General features: G+C 41.5%; 1 protein-coding gene across 1 annotated transcript in view; it reads left to right on the top strand.

Moving 5' to 3' along the window:
- The window catches only part of LOC146811114 (toll-like receptor 4), a 127507-nt gene that overhangs the window by 105623 nt on the left and 1412 nt on the right, over positions 1-20472 (top strand). The gene's annotated exons all lie outside the window — the stretch shown is intronic.

Here is a 20472-nt window from a genome sequence, read left to right as displayed (position 1 = left end):
GGAGGGTAGGCTTTAAGTTGGAATCTCACGATGCCTTCAGCCTGTAAGGTACATTGGCAAACATGGATGATACTGCCCCCAAAAAGGGGAAGAGGTTGCTCTCCGACTAGGCCCACAAGAACCTTATGGACATCTTCGTTGGCAGACGTGCGGGGGTGCTCAACGTGGTCCGAAGAGTACCAAGGAGGCATAATCATAGGACCCGCTGTTCATGGATGCATAGTTAGGACAAGAGTATACCTCCCTATCATTCATGTCCTAACCCACTTTAGCAACAGATCCCAAAATGCTGTCTTTTTACTGCTGGCCGCCAGTATTTTCCCAGGGAGGGATGGGGTGGGGAGCACACACCCACACATACACCTCACTCACAGAGATTCATTCGCACACGCTCCCACACCCATTCACAACACTTACTAACATATACACATACATTCATACATGCACACACCAAACAAAAAACAAACAACCACATACATCTTACCTCAACAGCAGCTCCCTGACAGGGAAGCCTCAGAGGTCCTATGAGGTTGGGGACTGCTGTCTTCTCTCATTAGGTCAGCAAATGAGAGAAGGCAGCAGTCCCAATCTCGTCACAAAGTGGGATAGGGTCAGTAAACCTGAGGTGTCAAAACTACTGGTGTCAACCGTTCCAACACTTCTATTTCTTCGATAATTTAATAAAGAGAAACGCTAGCACTGCCAAATAGTCCAGTTGGTACAGCAGTCAGAGCTAGTTGTTCACAATATAACATTATAGTTCACTGTCAAGGGCTGTAACTGCTGTTAAATGCCCTTAACCACATGTATAGACTGAAGGATGAGGGCCTTTATCAACCAATATGGCCTGAGGCAGAAGTGTTATAATGCTATTAGAACATTTCACCCATTGGGGGTAGAATGTTCTTAGTTGAGAAACAGAGAGACAATAATTGGAGGTTGTACTAATGAATATCGACACCAATAATATCATGGTAGAAGAATATCGAGGACTGAACATATCGGAATAATATATCAAAGGGCAAGTGCATCTAGTGAAGTAATGATTCACTATTTTTAACTCCACATCTATGTACCTTTAAGATATATGAACCACGTAGGTACATTTATATGGAGTTAGGTAGAGAAAATCTAGACTTACTTACCTGTCGATATCTTATTTTCAATATTCTTTCTTCTATATTGTGTCTCATCGATATTGTGGTTTCGATATACTGTGGTTCACACCACTACTGGAGTGTTGAGTAGAAGGGCTGTACCTGACATTATAAGCATTGAGCTACTCCATAGTCATTAACTTAGCACTTAACGTTCCATTGGTTTAATTCCAATTACATAACTGAACACTGTTAACATTCGGAAGGTCAAAGGTATTCGAGCAATAATGTGGGCAGAAAACAGTCTACAAGACTTCAAAGTATACTAGCAATCGTATTCAATAGTTCTTACACTGTTAACTTATGTAGGCCTCTAATGCATCGCTACTAGAAACTGAGGACTAAGCAAATTCAATGATTTGAACCTCAAAACAATACACAAAAATACGGAAACACACATACATCAAACACATACACACACAAAATAATTTTGTTAATTCAAAAACAAAAAATATACAAAAAAAAGTTTTCAAGGGAAGATTGGAGCTTTTCAAACTTTGAAGCAAAATGCCAGTGTCTTGTATGTCACTTTGCCTTTTTTGCTCTTAAGTCATCCTCTCCTTTTGTCAGTGCATACCAGTGCTTGAGACGAGACCACCAATCACTAAAAGTAGGTTTTGTTTGCTGGTCTTGTGCAGTTCCCACCATCAAGCTAAGAATACCTATTCATTTTAGCCTCCAACTTCTAATTCCTTCACATTTACAGGTAGTGTTAAAAGTGTTCCATTTTCACGTCTTTTTTTATGTATATACACTTTATTAATCTGCTAATATTAATTCACTTCCTAAACAGTCAGAGACCCCCTGTGTAGGGTAGACCGAAAGAGGTTCATGGACCCCAGGTTAAGAACCGCTTGAGAGCTGGCTGCTGAAACCAACACGTGGTGAAGACAGTAACACTCACAATAGCACCAGTCACTAATGACCTTGGTGACATTGTCTATAATGTCGGCAAAGAACCTTGCCCATATCCTGCATGCTTCCTGCAACAACTTGCTGCCCCAGACCTAACTGCCCTCACATTCTGGCTAATTTCTTGGGATGCAAGCTAGAGGGATTTTATAGATGGCGGAAAAATGTCAGATCGTAGTGATTGCCTTTTGTTCTGCTCTAAATTTTATTTTTAACAGTCTTTGCTTACATTACATTGCAGTATATTTATATTGGAAAGGTCAGACTTGTACATTTCTGTAAGTAATGGTATGATGTGTTCCACTTCAGTTGCTTTCATTTGCTCACTGAGCAGGAGTGCTCGCTTTAGGCTCGTTTTTTACAATAAACACTTTCCTGTTCTACCGGTCCATCTATACATTGGTATCAGGTCACCTCATTCTAGCCCGGCCTTTTAGCAGCAGGTCTTTAAAACTAAACCACTATCAGATGGAAGGGTGTTTAAATAAAACACAGTAATAGAGGTTGTAATAAACGAGCAGTATTAATGTGCACGCTTAAAAAAAGAAAAGTGCTTTTAGAATTATGATAAATGTACATAGCTGCCATCATTACATGTGCTAGTCCTCAAAAAGTTAAAGTGGTAGTGCAAAAAGTTTTTTCACTTAGAAATACTAACACATGAAATGACGTTTATTAGTACAATTGAGATCGTTTACAATGAAGATATAAAAAAAATTAGTAACTCATGATTTCGTTAGGAAGATGCTTTTTCATCTTTATTAACTGTTTAAATGATTATGAAATATTCACATATTCACATATTTCTTGTAGAATGTTTCTGTTTGAATATAACTTATTGTTGCAATTGATTAGAATGTAATCTTTTTAACAGGAAGCTGTACAATCAAATATGTAAAATCAGCACATCATTTAGACATTGAGCCCTTTAACTCACTAGTATTTCCTTCTCAGAATATGTAATTGCAAAAATGTTTATCTTTCATTTAGAAGATGTTTCAACCTCTACATAGCCTATTGTGTGGACTTCAGTTTTGACTGATAGAATTGTACAAGTATACGTGGGAAAGCTACGCCATAAGTGAAGCCGTACCCTATTGGACATTAGTTGCAACAAATCTCTCGTAATTGATAGACTATTGTTCTCTCGATGATAAGATGAGGAGTGATCCCGGAAAACATTGGATTATGATTGGATGAACGAAGACAGGAGAAGCAACTGTTGCATACTTTCATAAAAATAGTTGTTTACATAAGTGCGTGCTCCTAGATTAGAGAGACTCTCTTTTCCAAGACCTTCCTCTCTTATGCTGGCTCACATTCGCAGACACTCTTTGTCCGCGGAGCTCTGACTGAGAACCATGCCCATTTTCCCCAGATCCTCGCTATGTCATGCTGAGACTCTACTGAGTTTCTTGAACTTCTCTTCATGGGATGTTCTGTTTTGATATTTCTCATTATCTGAACTGAATTTATTGAAGATTTATGCTTGCTCTCATTCTCTCGATATAGAGCTCTTAACAAGTTCTAACCGACTCCCTCTTCTTATTTTTAGAATAGGGATTCTTTCCTTTATGGAATGAGCTTATTGCCTTTATTGGGTTATGTAATTACTTGATATTAACCAGATTTTTTAAACCTATTGGTTAAGCCTGTGGGGTAAATTCAGCAGAGTCGCAGAGAAACTGCGAAGAATTCTGAGGAGTTACATGGGCAGACGGAGTATTGAAACACACTATTATTATTGATCTAAAGCAGCCTCACAAGTGTGATGCTTATCTACTGAGAGCAGCAAATTAAGAGGGTCCATACAGAAGCATGGTGTTTCTTGCGGGAAACCCAATTACAATGAGATTCGTGATTGTTATCTTGATATCTTCCTCTGGTGTTCACATAACAGCTGTGCTCGTCATTCAGAAGTCTGGGTTGTCTGTGAAACCCATATGTCCAGTCTTAAATTGTCTCATGACTTAACACTGCATTTCTCTGTGTTCCTGAAGCAGGTTACCGGGGCAAGGGCACGGAGGCACGGGCGACCTGCAAGTGGCCCATCTATGCCTTTCCCCCCTCTCTGCCGCCCTCTGGCTTCCACTGACCCCACCCACTACCCTATAGCCATCCTTTACAGCACACTAGTGGGTTAGTAAATGGTTGAGATGAGGCAATGGGTCGAGGATAAAGCGTAATGGGTATTATTTAATCAAAGTGCCTGCAGGAGTACTCAATAGAGTACAAAGTTGGCAACTCACACAATCAAGGTGTGCGATTTGTCCAGGTCATCGTAGCTCTCTATGTCCTCGGCAATGCTATTGTTGGAGCTCCGAGCAGATTGGGTCTGGTGGGCTGGAGTGAAGGACCCCCAGGCAGCTTCCGCAGTGCTGCCCTCAAGTCCTGGGCACTGCGGTTGCCAGCTGCACCATCTTCCTCACCTTAGGTGGGGCCTTGGGCAGCTGCCAGAGAAGGAGGGTCCCTTCCGATCTAGGAGGCCACAGTGGGCTGCAGGGAAAAAAGAGAACCGGGGACTGGCTGGGGAGATGCATTTCTGAACAGCGATGGGGAGCACAGTGGGCCCATCACTGGTGACCCAGCGGTAGCAGCTGCATACCATTGGTGCTGTGCCTCGGGTTCCGCTCCTGGACTCTCTGCTTCTGCTGGTCACTCATGGGATGCTGGGTCATGGCAGCCGGGCAGCAGGGTAGAGGGAAAAGAAAGATGGCGATGGCAAATACAGTAATTAAGCAGCGCTCTTTAACCTACACCACTCTTCTACAGCTGTTTGCTGTTGACAGTTCCAACAAAGGACTATATTAAGTTGCAATCAATGTCCCAACATCAATACTAGATCAAGAGTAATTACTAACAGCCAACTCAGTCATTTACTGCAGGTTGCTCCCTATCCAATTCCAGGCATTTCACTACTTCTATTCAAGCGTCCATGCCTGCCTTACTTAAGCGCCATTACAAGATTAAACTTTACCATTCTAATCTTTTGTGACCACCCTATGGTAGTGGTGTTGGGCTATTTGTAGCCTATGAATTACAGCTCTTGAGAGTGCCGCATCTTGTGCTTCAAGTACAGCGCCGAAGCCCTGGTAAACTCCAGTAAACTCTGCTCTGCCGGCATAGATAGAGTTTTTGCCGAGCTCCGCGCTCAGTGGCAAACCTTCGCATACTCCGCTGGCAGACTGGTGTTTACCACTCACACTTAATATTGATGTATAAACGATGTCCTACTAAAGGTGAGCTACTAAAAGATTTGAATTAATAAAACCTTTAAAACTTACCTAATTCTCTTCATTGACTTACACTAATAGTGATCATTGATGATCAATTGTTGATATATTGATGATTGGATTTCTCTTCTCACCACAGCGGCCAAGGTCCACTGGCCTGACCAAGCGAAAATTAGCCTGGATGAGTAGTAAACCAAATACTTTAAAATAATCTGATTCTCTCTCTAGTAAAGTTGGTAGCAGAGGTATGGTTCACATTGAGAAGAGAAACTATAAATAAAATATCCCAAGTTAGATAAATGCCCATGTCCCTTTGCCTAATCCCCAGAATCTGAAGACTGACAAGGTGTGATATACAAAGGTGGTTGGTGTATTGGAGGTGTTAGTGTCAATAGGATTATACATCGTGAATATTGATCAGTGGTGTTTATTGATGGATATTGTGTTGAATAAATTGGGGATGTTTATTTGCTTATCGGAAGAAGTTGAAAAGGTTATTGGGCTTATATAGTCGAAGATAGATATTGAGAAGTGCAGAATACACTACATGATTTTTCTTGTCTGTTATAGATGAGTGGTGTAGGTCGTGAGGTACAGTCGACTACACAATTGAAATAGGCACTCTAATATTGTACTGACTGTACTAATATTGACTGATGTTAGTGAAGCCTAACTGCACAAGGTGGAGCTACATTGATTAGGATGATATCCCGCTGGTCGAGATTTCATTCGTGCAAGTGGAAAACTTTTTGTGTGAGAAAAAGTTGGAGGGTGTTAAAGTCTTAATATTCCAATTGGTGGATTGTATTACATTTCCTTAGAGAAGCAGACAAGATTTGTTTATTTTGCATTGTTTTTGCATTATTTTGTAGTGTTGAAGTCGTGAAATTGTGTGTTTGTGGGAAACTGTAAAGGAGAGTGAACTGCTGCAAGGAGAGAGATCATATGTCATAGTGTGCGGCACTGTGATTGATTAATGGCGACACAGTATACCGGGCTGTGACAGGTCAGTTGTTGTGTGAAAAACGCACTGAGATTGATTAGTAAGTCTTTATTAAAAGCTTTTGTAGAAAGAATTCTGACGTTTGCCCAAAAGAATCAAAATATTTGGCCATTAAACGTCATTCTTGTTATTTTGCTAAATAATCCGAAATCATGAAATGTTTAAAGAGTATTAAGAATTCTGTGAAAGGTGATGTGACAACTTCAGTACGGAAAGGTGAAGAGGCTCCTCCTGAGAGTACGCCTTCACATTTCATGACAACAAATGTGGGTTTACTCATGTTTATGGCTTCGTCAATGGTGCAAGATCAATAAAAATGAGGGTTCTTTGAGTTTTCCATAATATTGGACATTTGATCTGAGAGTTACTGAGAGATTGAGAGATCAGTTTCACAAAATGAAACCAGCACCTAGGCCTACACAGTATGAAGCATTAAATATCTGGAGAAAACTTCACATGCTAGGGAAAGAGAAAAATATCAGAGTAAAACTAGAAAAGCAGTGCGCAATTATGTAGATTCTCGATGGGATGAGCAACAACAGATATGGATCAAAGCTATCATCAAAGGGACAAGGCTGTATTCAGCCATTACGACTGATAAACCTGGGAAACAAACTAAGGATAAGATATCAAAGAAGGAGAATAAGGAAGCTTCAAAGAATTCAGATTCTGAGAGTGATTTAGGGGATGAAATAGTTCATGCACGTCCACCGCCATATGTGGCCCATGTAACTAATACTGATGGAATAAAGCCAGTGGCTACAGGCACTGTTGATCCACGTTTAGTCCCAATTGAAAGACGATTACACTTGATACAGCCCATTGTCCAGCCTGTTATAACAAGTATAGTGCCTACAAGAATTGAGACTGCTCCTACAGTGATGCCTCCAGGTGTTACTGCACAAATTGGAACTGTACCAGCACCCATGACTAGCGTTGTAACTGCACAGCCATTGGAGAGTCACACACCTGGCACTCCTAATTAATGTAATTCCCTGATATAACACACACCATTTAGTATAGTACATATATGAAAAAACTAATCTGATGTGCTCTACTGGCGGGGACGATGGCGCAACGAAAATCCGACCACTCCCCTTGGTGTGCGATCGGAAAACAAGTAGTCCCGTTTATCCAAAAGTGCACCACCCAAGGGAATGGGTGAGTGGAAACAATAATAAACAACAGACTGGTATCCTTCGGCCCTTGATGTCTCTTCAGGACGCTGTCTGAGGTAAACCATCTGCTAAGAGTCGGCACCACAAACGTGAGGCCCGCAGTGACCGAAAAGAAAAAGGCACATTAACTAAGTGTTCCCCTGGTCACTCACTCAGTTTACACATGCATTCACTCTACTGTAAGGGTTCACTCACATGCAAGGTTTAAAGGTTGACAAAATAGGACTCACTTAGCAATGATCAGTCTAATGGCTAAAAGCAAATGTCAATTAGAACACTTGATAGTGATCATATCTAAAGTTAGTAACTCTTTTAGGTTGGAATGTACCCCACCCACACAAGTGTTACTCATAATCCAGAAAACTATAAATGCACACAAAGACATAATATTGATATCATTAGAGCACCGTATTGGGCGACCACACCGCCAGTACACTTCGCTTGATGTTGTAGGCTGTCCGTGCCTCCTGCACAGTGTTCTGCTGATCAGTGTCACACCAGTAAAAGCCGCTAGGCTAAAAGGTTCCTCTGCCTCTCAAATGTACTCCGATATGACTCCGACGGACCCACGCGAAACAGCTTGCAACATGCAACCCACTGCCAGGTGCTGAATCGAACAGGCAATGTCGGTAGACGAGCGAGCTGCCCCAGGAAACGAATCCGGTTTGGAGGGTGCACAGTGAGACCCCACCTCTCCATGAAGTCACTGGCAAAACTCAGTCAGGAATACAGAAGAATAGCAAACCCTGGTGCTAGCTTAGGCACCTTTTAAATAACAGGGGCAACATGGCGCTTTCCATGGTGGGAGTGTCGCGATGACTCATGGAGCATGCAGTCCATTCGTGGTGTATGCTCTGTGTCATCTTAACCAGTGCAAGGTGAGTATGCTTCATCCATACCTGGTTTGGGGGTGATTTGTACAGCCTATAGTGACTCAGCCAAAACCATAATGCACAGGATATGACTGTGCATAGAGCATCATAACATTACCGTAACTGTAGCTCAAGGAGCTGTTGGAGGAGCACCAGACAAGGGTTTAGCCTGACATCACAGAATTCACAAATTGTCACTTGGACAGCACCACAAACCGTTTAGTCATTAAGAGGAGGATGGATTTATCTTAGAATACCAATGAAACAAAGTGAGATAAATTTGCTTGAAGATGGTATTTTTCCCCCAAGGTTTGACAAAATCACGGGGAATAAAAAGACAGAGTCAAATTATCATTACACAACAGACAGGGAAGGAGAGACCACTGAATGTCCTGAGATTAAAAGTAGAATCAGAAGAGAGAATCTGAGGTTATTTTGAACTTGATCAATTGAATCAATACCAAGAGAAAGAATTGATGTATATTTACGTGCAAATAAATTACCAGATGTGCTACAGTCACACATGACTAATTGACAGATTTAACTAGAAAATATGATGTCAATATTTCAAAATGTGATCCATTTCATAAAAGTTTCAGAGGTTCAATTAGATGACTAATCTATTGAGACAATGCGTTCATCTGGAATGCGGTTACACACATAATTAATAAAACGCATTCCTAGATGGGGAAATTTTGAGAAATTGGAAAATAAGAGGGCAAAACAAATTGAAAAGAAAAAGAAGCACTCAGGGGAGTCACAGAAAGATCTCCCAGATGAAGGAGAAGCATTGGCATATTGTTTTAAAGAAATAAAAAGAAGGGCATATGTCCATGTGCCTTGGAGTAGAGAAGATCTTGCAGCTTTTAGGAACAATTTTACTAAATTAAGAGACAAACCTGTGCAGTGGTATACACAAGTTGATAGATTTGTTAAAATTTCAAAGGTGCTGTGGATTGATTTGAATACATTTTTGACATTGTAGTGCCGAATGATTTGTGGGCTAAATGTAAGGTTGAAGTGCAGTGGCCTCGTGCAGAGCCAACAAGAGAAGCTTGCACTAATGCACCATATGGGGGTGCACTAGGTAAAGAAGTCCAAGACACTTACATTATATCAAATGCCTTTATTTCAATTTTAATCTTTTCCATAGGTTAATAGCACACACGGATACTCTAGGACGAAGAAAATAGAAACTTGGTGTTGGGCGTTACACAGCCCTGGAAACTTTCCCTTACATCCAGCGCATTATACTGGATGGCGGACCTTGGATTTTAACAACATAGAATAGATACTTTCGTGTTTTTTAGCCCTGATGAAGTTCTCCTTGTGGGAACGAAACACGCTAGCTGAACTGTTCATGCTATTAACCTATGGAAAGGATTAAAATTTAAATAAATACGTTTGATATAATTTATGTGTCTGGGACTTCTTTGCCTGGTGGACCCCCATTTGTAGCTGCCCCATTCAGGATCTGGATTGCAGATGCGCCACACAACGGGTGGTGCTGGGGTATCAGTGCACAGGATCACTCACTGATGAAACTGGCGTGAGGTGCAGAGCCAAAAGTCCGCCATTGAAGCTTTCATTTCACTAATGCACCATATCCTGAGGTTATGGAGAAATATGAAGCAGTGAATATAATGCTGAAAGGTAAAGCTCCTCTAAAGGATTTTGATTGGGTAAAGATTAAGAAAACCTCCCAAGACCCAAAAGAATCAGTGCATGATTACTATCAGCTGTAGCTTCAGGTGTTATAACAGTGCATTGGACGGGAGTATCCTGATCGTAGTGATATAATATTTTTCATGCCTCAGTTTGTTAGTAGATTAGGACCAGAAAATGTGATTTACTGCAAACAAAGTTGAGATATGCAAAATATTGCCATGATAAACAAGAAATGAAGCAGAAAATGGTTAAAGAGATATTTATGTTGGCATAGACAAAGCTTGCTCGGAAAGGTTTCCAGAATCAGTCTTTTTCAGGAAATGCTGGTGGTATGCAAGGTGTTGGTTCACAAGCTGGTGTACAAGGTATGCAAGGAGGTTTTGTTCCACAGAGTAGAGGTAGAGGTGTCCTGGATGATCCAAATTCTGGTGTAGACATTGCATTTCTGGAGAGAATGGCTCCTTGTCACCTTTGTATGTAATCAGGCTTTAGAAGAGGGAGTGTAGACTTAATCCAGATAGAATTAATGGAAATGTTCAAATGCAGGGAGGAAATCAGATGCAGAATGTACCTGTTCAGCAGGTGCAAATGCCCATGCAAAAAAAAGGTACCAATGATGCAGGTTCCATAAGCCCAGATGATCCCACAGAATATTGGAAACCCCAAATTCAATCTAAATTTTAAGGTCAAGGCAAATCTAAATCTATTTCAGAATCAGAAACCAGTTCAACAATTCCCGATGTTGGACGGTGACAGTTTTGGTTACAGCAATTCCCATTGATGATGCCTGAGGGGGGAGAAAGAGTGCAGGCTTTGCGCAATCTTAGAGGCAAATCAGAGCGGACCATTTGTAGAAGGAAAGGTAAATGGCCACCAAGGGTAGTTTTTGCTTGACACAGGAGCTACCAGATCCACTGTAAGAACAGCGGAAGTCCCGGACCTACCCTTCTAGGGAAAGAAGATCCAAGTTGTAGAAGTTTCAAATACATACCAAATCCAGTTTCAGAAAAAGTTCCTGTAAAAACAAGATCATTTTAAGAAAGTCATGAGTTTTTACTTTGTGATTCAAGTCCTCTACACCTGTTGGGCAGGGGCCTATTTTGCAAGCTGAATTGCACTATTTACTGTACTCCAAATGATGTTGAGCTTCAAACACATGAGGATGTGGAGTACAAAATGGCCTGACAAGAAACAGCTGTCAGATATGCTTTGCCAAATATAAAAAATAAAGATCTCTGGGAAATTCTCCCCTCTTTACATTTTTTTGTGTGTAGAAAATCTCTCAAAACCATCAAGACATGCTACTTGCCGGTTGACTCGACAAACCGTGACAGTTTAAGGGAGTCTGAGTTTGTGACCACATTGCCATAAACGTGATCGTCATGCGTACATCGTGGCGATATACGCATGATGAGCGCGTTTAAAGAAAACGGGTACATGTGCCGAGTACGTTTATAGAAAACGGGGCTTTCACCCCAAGTGAAAATTGCCACCGTTTTGACGCTGCGTTTTCATTTATGATTGGGGACTCGGCTGTGCCTGGATTGTAGAAAAGAGGAAGCCGATGGTGTGCAGTGCGGCCACTGCAAGCTGACCCACTCCTTTGCTATGCGAGAGAGCGTGTCAAAAGCTGCTGTGTTGAAAACAATGGGTGGCCACGCATCTTTTAAAAGATGCATGGGCCCTTAAGATCGCAGCAGGCTGCGGGAAGAGCTTCGGGCCTGTAACCAGCCCGCACAGATAGCCTGAGGCATAAACCAAGCACTGGGCCCCTCGTTAGCAAGCGGAAACCAGCAGCAGAGCCTGAAAACAAGTAAGGATAAGAAAAGCCAACTGTAAATTAGTGCGGTAAAACGAGACCCCAACCTATCTGCATGTAAGTAGAGGTCAACCAAGGTTAAAAAATGTAATAGTCATTATTAAACATAAGAAGACATAGAAAATACAGGTTAATGGAACAGTACTTATCTTGTTAAGAAGCAGTGAGTAAAAGAGGACTATACTTAGTGTCAAGGAGTTATATACTGTCTTGAAAGTTCTAAAACTGGAATGTTTTGTTTATGATATATTTTATGTTCTTTAAAGGGCTGCATGTTGGGGCAGCAAATAAAAGGTTATTGCATAATGGTAGCCTCTGGCCTTGAAACAAAATCTGTTTCTGCTTCCAACCAAGTTGGAGGAACTGTTTTCCCCTAATCTTGCATTAGTGATGTAACAAACCCATGAGACGGGATATTATCTGTATAAATCAGCCCAAAAATGTTTGGGGCCATGTGTCTTCCCACTTTGTTGTCCATGTAAGAACATGCGTGATTTCACTCATTGAGAAGATCTCAGCGTTTATTTACTCTTCTCTTAGTTCCATGGGGCAGAGTTCTCTGCCATAGCAGGCGTTTGCACTCACAAGCAATAATGAGAAAAGTACGTCACTGGTCTTTTCGTGAAGTGTAGCTCTGGTTTTGTAATGTTTTGATACCATTTGCGATAATGTGCCAAAAGGAGAGCAAATCTTTGCATCTCACAGCTGCAAGGACGATCTTACCATCACTCAGAATTTCTACATTTCCTTTTTTTCTTCAGCATGGCTTTGTAGTGGTATTTTAATGTTAATAACGTCTCTCTTATCGATCTTGATAACTACTATTAGTGCTGTCCTGCCAGTCTACAATTTCTATCAAACCAATGTTCTATTGTGTGGCATTTTTCTCCTTACAGATAGTGGTTTTGATAAAGGGGTGATAGACACTCAACTACCCCATTACAAAATGGTGTATGCTGGTAAGGCCAGAGGTCTGCAAGGGCTACTGATCTCTGTCTAGATTTTATTAGCTTGTTTATCAGAGGTAAAGTTGGGTCAAGTTCCACCTCATCCTAATTCAGTCGTCTATGATTATTTGAGACACAAAGTTTACTATCCCCTTTGGAACAGGTTAGTATAGTCAAAACGTCAGCTATCTCTAGCCAGCGTATTAAACAGCCATGATCACATTTTGGGCAGATCTAATTTTCAATGCTTCATGTATGTTTGTTCACCACTATGTAATTCATTATACTCTATGAAAAGCATTATTAAAGCATATTCCTTTAGAGAATCCAATGTGGACCTTCACTTGCAAGCAGGATAACCTTGAGTTAATTAACATTAATTAAAATAACTGCAGTCCCATTTCAGATTGACATTTAAATTGTCCTCTAAATAAAGGGGTGGGGGGTGTCCCATGTGCAGTCATCTTCTTCAGTGGTGGCCATGTAGTCCTCATCAGGTTCAAACATGTTGCTAAAATCAGTGGCTACAATTAAGAAGGGCTTTTGTTTGCACTTTTGTAGTTAATAAGTGTATGTAATCTGTCAGTGACACTAAGGTGCATGATTCAGCTGCTATTTTCCCTAGGTAGTAAACTTTAACATATAATGTTCTTGCCTGATTTAAATGTTAACAATGACTGCTGAATGTCTGGGTGATCCTGATTCCTTGATCTCTACAGGTCAGTGTAGTATGTGCCCACATAGCTGGCCCCCTGAAGGCCTCTCTTTGGATTGGCTTACTGCTATGATATTAAGGAATGTATATTGTGCTTTGTGCACATGATTTTAGGCCCAAGTGTACATAAAGATGCAAACTGCATGCTAATCATATCAATTGACACATTCAATGCTGCCCATTTTCTGCTCTGACACAGCAATATTCCAAAATTGTAGGTCTACTGTAACATGTTCACATGGATTCCTACAGCTGCCAGATTGTGACCCCATAATTTTCTCAACAAAATTCTTAAGGTGTACTCAATGTGTATTGCCATAATATTAGTAACAGCCCTGTTGTCTTTGTACCAAGTGTAATTCACTTTCATGTTCGACCACTCTGTCACAGAAGTTAGGGCATTTGACATTAACCAACCTCCTGCTCAATAAATCAATCCTCCCATAAGAAGCGTCACTATTGTTAGTGGTTAACTGACTAGACAACCTTTGCAGAAAGGGGCAGTTTTCTACTACTGACTTTGCCGCATGTATACCCATGTTGTCTAGAATTTTACTTTGGGACAATAAAACTATGCAATGTTCTTTTGCCTACCAACTAACCCTATTTGTCTCTTTAGCCCTATTCCATTAGAAGTCCAATATTCAATTGATGATATATCTCTGGAGACAATCTTATTGAGCCCTTCCAAGTGACTCAGCAAGCATAGCAAGTTACCCCTGATTAAGACATCACATGGGCTCCTAAAGTTCTTAGTGGTGGCATGCTATGTCTTCTATTCTGTCTAATATTACTGATGAAAGGTTTTGCACATGTACATTCAACTTACATACCAATCACAAAAATTAGCATTGCGACCCACACTGGTCATCTCTAGGTTATGGGTCTGGCATTCAGGGATGCAAGTAGTGAGTGATGGCAGATCATCTTGCAGTTCCCAGCTACATAGTCTGCGCTAGGGAGATCCTATCATTCATATGTCTTCAGACAGGGCAGTGGTGGGTGGTCAAAGTGCTATGATAAGCTAGGTGGACAGGGTCGCTGTCCCTCAAATGGACTGCTTCCCCTCTTCACACTGAGTATAAACTGTGACATGCCCAGTTTGCTTTCTGGTCCTTTGTGAGAGATGGGAAACACTTGTCTATCTGTTCCCTGTTTTCATTCTGCTCTGTAGTGCAATCCTTGAATTTTGGCCAAAGCATGCCCTATTTCTGCGTATATGCAGCTTCTTCAACTTTCTTTTACTGAATACAATCTGAAATATATTTTCCTTCGGTTAAGGCTCAACAGTAAGCTCATTGGATTTGAGTCATACTGCAACTGTTTAGCATTCCGAGTTATATTGATCCACTAGATAGATAGATAGATAATGAACTTTATTCGATATGTAAAAACAATATCATAAAAGTACATACAGATAAAAAATTTGTTAAAAGAATAAAATTTCAGTTTTTTACAACAATCTCAAATTCAATTAAAATTACAGATGCACGACAGAACATTAATACATGTGTCAACTAGATCTGCATTGTGGCCCTCAGCTTCATGGTCATTTTCAAGTAGGATGATATGGCTGCCAGGGCTAAAGGGGTATCCAAAGTTTTTAGTTTATGATAAGCCACTCTATGTGAGCGTAAGCCCCATGATTTGAGCAAAGGTTTCAAAAAGATAGCCCTTGGGAGTTGATAAAATCTATTGATCCACTAGGTTTCGTAGTTTTGTGGAAGACGTTGTCGTTCAGTGGTTGTTCTAAGGAGACAACTGGAAGTTCATCACTTCTGGCACCACCAGAAGGAGCAGAGGCCACTATGCTAGCATAACCCATTTAGGTGATCTGTGATTCACTGAAATTACTGTGCTCAAGACCCATATGCTGTTTGGACAAGGTGTTATGTCTCAACGTATCGGCATAGTCCCTCAGCTGGTACTATGGATGGCTAGGCTCTGAATATAGATAGTATTCTTCGTTTAAAGTGTATGGACTTTCTGTCAAATTTAACAGACAGTATTTTGATTCCTTGATGGTACTGTCAATCCTTAGGTTAGAAGTGTAGGTGTTTAATATGTCTGAAAGGATTATCACTGATTTTCAGCCCAATTCAGTTGTAAAGTTGAGTCGTTCCATGAGGTCTACTATCTTGTAAAGCCTTCTCAGTCTGTGCCAGAAGAGACATAGAAATAGTTTCTAGAGATTTTGCTATGACATTTACAGCTTCAAGCAATTGGAAAACCAACCATCGTAAACTTGAGCCACCATTAATCGCTTCATACCAGCCTCATCTATAGTAGGTGTGGAGGCGTCTGATTACAACTGACTGCGTGTTTGTCACCTTGCTCTTCCAAGCCATACAGATCTTGTACGTTTTCAAGTGTATGTCCATGACTATCATCTCTGTTGACACTGGTGAGATAAGAAATAATATCACTAGGGTTGTTACAACCATACACTGACTTCTATAATGTCGAGTAAAGAAATCTATAGCGATCTACATTGTTCATAGAAAGTTAGCATAGTGCCATGAAAGACCTCAAGGCTTTCTATAATGTTCATCTAAAAGAACTGCTTTTGAGAGGCACATGATTATTTAGTCCCCCCTAAGGTCTTTCGGGTGTGTGTGATCAAACTGGTTTATGATTGAAACAGGCAGATTTTTAATAGCCCTGTGAAGAATGGTATGCCAGAAGGCATGGTTATTGCACCAACTGATGGAGAAGATGCTCTGAGGCAGTCATGCATGGCAGGATCTGGAAAAAGTCAGCACTTCGCAGGCACTCCAAATGTCCCTTTACGTGAATGGGCATGGGGTAAGGTGACCATTTTTTCTATGCCTTTTTTCTATCTGATCAGTATCCCCTGGTGATAAAGACCAAATGGACGATTACTCCACATCTTTCAATGTTGTGCACATATGGAGTACAAGTGTAAAAGTGGTCATTCCAGCTCTCAACAGAATCTTATTCATATATGGAATCCTGATAGTCATCAAGTTGGCAAAATGGCCAGGGCTTCCATGAATTTGACGAGTATGTGGATTTCTTACACTGCAAGATCATGCCCTTTTACCTCTTGTGAAGGTCATGGTGGATGATTTATGGCTACATTGTAAAAAGTGATGTAGGTTAGCAAGCTGACAAAGTATCAACAGGCACATGCATCAAAGCTTTTTGCGATCGCAAATGATGCGAATCGCAAAAATCGGCCGTTTGCGATCGCAATATTAGCTTTTGCGATGCATGAAACAAATTGTGATTGCATTTAAGGAATCGCAATTTACGATTCCTTAAATGCAATGCAAGACCCACTTGAGAATAGCAATTTCGCTAATAGGGGTCGCAAATAAACATGAAGTTTAACTTCATGGTAATTTACAAAAACTTTGAAAAATGCACTTTAGTGCAATTTTTCAAAGTTTCATGTTGCGCACACACATGCCCTTAGGGCATGTGTGTGCGCAACATATGTGCACAGATCAATTTCAGGGGTGCAACAGGGTGTCCCTTTGACACCCTTTCACCCTGAAATTGTATGCGCAATTTGCGAGGACCTATTGGTACTCGCAAATTGCGCATGCAATTTCCCATTCATTCCTATGGGCCTGTAGGCCCATAGGATTGAATGGGAAGCCACTCCTTATTTGCAACTCGAAATTTGCGAGTCGCAAATAAGGAATGTGTAGGAAGCGCTATTTTTATAGCGATTCCTACATGCATAGGCTTTTGCGAGTCCTTAATTGTGATTCCTTAATAATCGCAATTAAGGACTCGCAAAATCCTACCTTGATGCATTTGCCTGAACGTCTTGGGTGTACCGTGTCAGACTCCGAGAGACTAGCAGGATCGCCACATGGCACTACAGAGAAGTCTCCAACCAATTTGCTCTCTCGAATAAGGCTTTGCACCTATATCATTCAAAACAAGTTTACCAGTCCCGAGTCAGAAAGCGATAATATGCCTGGATGGGCACAGGAGAAACATACAAAGCATTATGAGGACACAAAAGGAAAACCAAAGTTATCTTATCTTTGATAAATGTATCTGGTACTTTTGAAATTGAATGACTCGCACAAGGGTGGCCCAACCATACAACATAATGAATGTCGACGAATCCATGTTCAGGATGACGAGAAATGTCACATTATAACAAGGAACTTATCTTCTATGCACTTAAGCGCAGCTTGTATCCTTGCAAGAAGATGATGGTGACACAAATCTCAAACGGCTACCTGAAAAGATCATGTCTCTAGACTTTAGCCAGTCTTCCTTCCACATGCTATAGTCACTCCAGGACCCTATTTTTGACGCTTTCTTTTATCACCCAAACAACAATTTTCCCATTTCACAAAACATCGACTGAGTTCACTTCATGGTCAAGTCAAGCCACTTGAGAGACTCTTTACAGTCATGGAATGAGTACGGTGTGTTTCACGATCAGCTAAAGGGACATGTGGTGTTGCTACTGTTACTGGACTCACTGGGCACCAGTGAGGATACAGGGTCTTCCTGTACGTATGTTATCATGATTTGTGGGTTTGAAGTGATTAAGGGACAGAGCTCACACACACAACTGCTGCTCTTATGTTGGATAACAAAATAATTATTTCAGCCTTCAATGACTGGCTGTACATAGTTCAAACAGAGTTCCTATTTTGCATCACGGACCATGTGATACCCAGACAATACAACATGGTGGCCACCTCACTCTATGTCATCAAGGACACTGGTTCCAGTCCTGTGTCTTCAGAACTCTGAATTTACCCAGGTCAATGAAAGGGTAGTGTATATAATCAAACATTTAAATGCAATCATATATTTGCCTATGGTGTTGCTATCCTTTAATTTTCTCCCTCCCCAGTCCCTCTTCCCTTTTGTGTGTACGTGCACTACCCCACACCCTGTACTGAATTTTTTTAACATTCCATGGGCGTTGGATTAGAGGTTGTCACTCTTTTCAAGTAAATAAACGTGCTACTCTCACCTTCTGCCACAGTACTTCACGTTGAATTTGTCAGCCTTCTAACCTCGATCTACTCTGTGTTGGAATAGGTTGGCCCCTGTATTTGTTTATTTATTTTTGTGTTTTATAGAGTGCAAACTTGACCCGTTAGGGTATCAGAGCGCCCTACAGGATTACATTTGTATTACAAGAACTGAGGAAGGGGGTGGGAACATTTGGGATAAAAAACAAGTATATACATTTTACAAGAGCGAAAGATCCAAGAGTCTAAGGTTGGATGCCCAGAGGTGTCGGGTGGATAGCATCCGGTTAATCCAAGGTGTGGCCATAATGGGGTATAAAACAAGTCGCTGAGGTGAATGCAGTGCAGGACTTAGGAAAGGAATTTGCCCATTAGGAAGGCTCTGGCCTCCATTTTAAAGCGTGCCAGAGACAGAATTCTTCTGCTGGCGGGCGAGTGAGTTCCATATTCTTGGTCCAACCCCTGAAAAAGCCCGATTGTACGTTTTTTTTCTTTTGCAAGCGAGGAGGCTGGAGCAGGAGGTCTCTGGCGGAAATGCAGGGGATTTAGTGTATAGAGCCTTGTGAGTGATACAAGACAGTTTAAGTTGGATTCTGGCCTTGCGAGGAAACCAGTTCAGAGCTTTCAGGTGTGGTGAAATGTGGTCAAATTTCTTTGAGCCTGTTAGGAGTCTGGCGGCAGCGTTAAGGCAGGCTTTTAAGGGGACCAGGGAGATCTTGGGGAGGCCCGAGAGAGTAGAGCATCCATATTCGAGTCTGGAGATGACTAGTGCCTGGACTGCCATTTTGAGGTCAGGAGCGTCGAGGAAAGGTTTCAATTTTCTTAGATAGCTCAGGTGAATTCTGGCGGTTTTGGCCATCGAGTTGATGTGGCCACGCATAATGTACTGAGAAGATGCTTAGAAACAGCATTCGCTGAACTACGAGTTGGGTTAAGCGCTTGCTGCACTGTGGTGCATGCCATGTCTAAGGAGTTTCTTTACTGCTGGGAAATGAAAAATAGGCAGAACCCCTACATCTGTCACAACATCCTGGGTCACTGCTCTCTTTGCTAGCCCTCCAAGGCCTCGATATTCTCAGTTATGGGATGTGAATAAAGTTCTGTCCTTACTAGAGTCATGGCCTGACAATTCTGATTGATCCTTGAAACAACTTTCCGCAAAATTGACAAAGCTTTTATGATTTTGTGTCGAAGGTTGCCAGATGACGTGGTCGTGACCTTGCAAGTAGGTTGTTTTCTCCGGAAGGTGTTCCGTTTCTTATTCAAAAAAGGACGAAGACTATGTCCAGGTCTATTACCCAGCTTTTCACCTCAATGCAAAATTATGTGTGGTAAAATGTTTAAAGGTTTATGAAGAACGCACTTTGTCACACAGGCCTGATCCTCTTAGCCCTCTGTTGTTGGCAATTCAGAAACCCTTCTGACCGGTTTTGGCAGGAACCTTGGCCCGGTAGGTCCGCTGGGTCATGTCGGAAGCTGGCATTGATGTCTCCATTTATGGTGCTCATTCAGCTGGGGGTGCCATGGCGTCCAAAGCATTTGCGCTGGGATCCAGGTCTCTGATTGGTCATCTGGGGCTAGATGTACGACCCTTTTTTGCAACCACAAATGGGAGATCCTCCCGTTTGCGACCACAAAAAATGGTAATGGCATGCACAAATGCCATTTTGCGAGTCAGTGACTCGCAAAATAGCATTTGCGACTCCTGATATTAGGAAGGGGCGTCCCTTCCTAATAGCGAGTCACCATGCCATTTACAATTATTTTGCGGCCGCAAAACACTTGCAGTTTACCACCTACTTCAAGTAGCTGGTAAACCACTTGCAAACGGGAAGGGGTTCCCAGGGGACCCCTTTCCGAGTATGTGAGAAAATATTTTTAAGAGCAGGCAGTGGTCCCAGGGACCACTGCCTGCCCTTAAAAAAATGAAACTGAAAAGTTTTCTTTTTCTGTTTTAAATGCAGCCCGTTTTCCTTTAAGGAAAATAGGCTG

This window comes from Triturus cristatus, chromosome 7 (assembly GCF_964204655.1).
Source record: "Triturus cristatus chromosome 7, aTriCri1.1, whole genome shotgun sequence".
Classification (NCBI taxonomy): domain Eukaryota; kingdom Metazoa; phylum Chordata; class Amphibia; order Caudata; family Salamandridae; genus Triturus; species Triturus cristatus.
Note: the sequence above shows the minus strand (reverse complement) of the source record. Positions and strands in the feature narration are given on the sequence as shown.